Here is a 704-nt window from a genome sequence, read left to right as displayed (position 1 = left end):
CATTGGCTCAGCGATAAATCTGAATGTTTACAGCACTAAAAAGTCCATTGTGTAACTTCGTGCTTAACAACAAAACCCTTGGTTTACCGATATTTCGCTACTGTAGGTAAGTTTAGTGTATCTTTTTTTTTTTGGTATCGTTGTTTAAATAAACCAAACTTATTGGACTTGAGGATGAGATTTATGTATAAATGGATGAAAATAAAATACAGGGAATGAAAGAAAAGTGATATTTTGTTAAAGTTTGGCAAGATTAATCACATCTGTATTCAATTTAATATAGTTATTTATAAAGCTCTCAACTTATGGTTAGGGTTAACTGTTAGTGCTCTGTCATCATGCCGTTTCAGTCCTAGCCAGAGAAAATGATATTTCCACTCGTTAAGTGGGATAATTCCTAAACAAATGTCCACAGAAATTAAAAACTTACGTTCACTAGTGAATAAAGCACACTTAAATCATAAACTAGCAATACTAATTATTAACACTAACTGCTTGAAACTAACAATAACTTTCAGACTCAGTTATTAAGCTTGAATAACATAGTATCCTAAAATCAGGTAAAAGTTTTGAATCATTACACAATAACATAGAACAGAATCCTAATCTATTACACAGTAAAACTCCTTACCAGTGGGTTTTCGACTCTTTTAGTTTATGTATAATGTTTGGGAAATTTTTATATTTTCTTCTAATTCAATTTG

The 704-nt window shown here is 30.4% G+C and overlaps 1 protein-coding gene across 1 annotated transcript in view; it reads left to right on the top strand.

The window, feature by feature from the left end:
• The window catches only part of LOC106472501 (ATP-dependent 6-phosphofructokinase-like), a gene marked incomplete at its 3' end in the record, with an annotated part of 39,160 nt that continues 38,456 nt past the window's right edge, over window positions 1–704 (top strand). The window contains exon 1 of the mRNA XM_022401080.1: window positions 1–106. The remainder of the gene's footprint in view (window positions 107–704) is intronic.

This window comes from Limulus polyphemus, unplaced genomic scaffold, assembly GCF_000517525.1.
Source record: "Limulus polyphemus unplaced genomic scaffold, Limulus_polyphemus-2.1.2 Scaffold5386, whole genome shotgun sequence".
In the NCBI taxonomy this organism is placed as follows: Eukaryota; Metazoa; Arthropoda; class Merostomata; order Xiphosura; family Limulidae; genus Limulus; species Limulus polyphemus.
The sequence above is the reverse complement of the archived record's forward strand: the minus strand, read 5'-3'. Positions and strand labels throughout refer to the sequence as shown.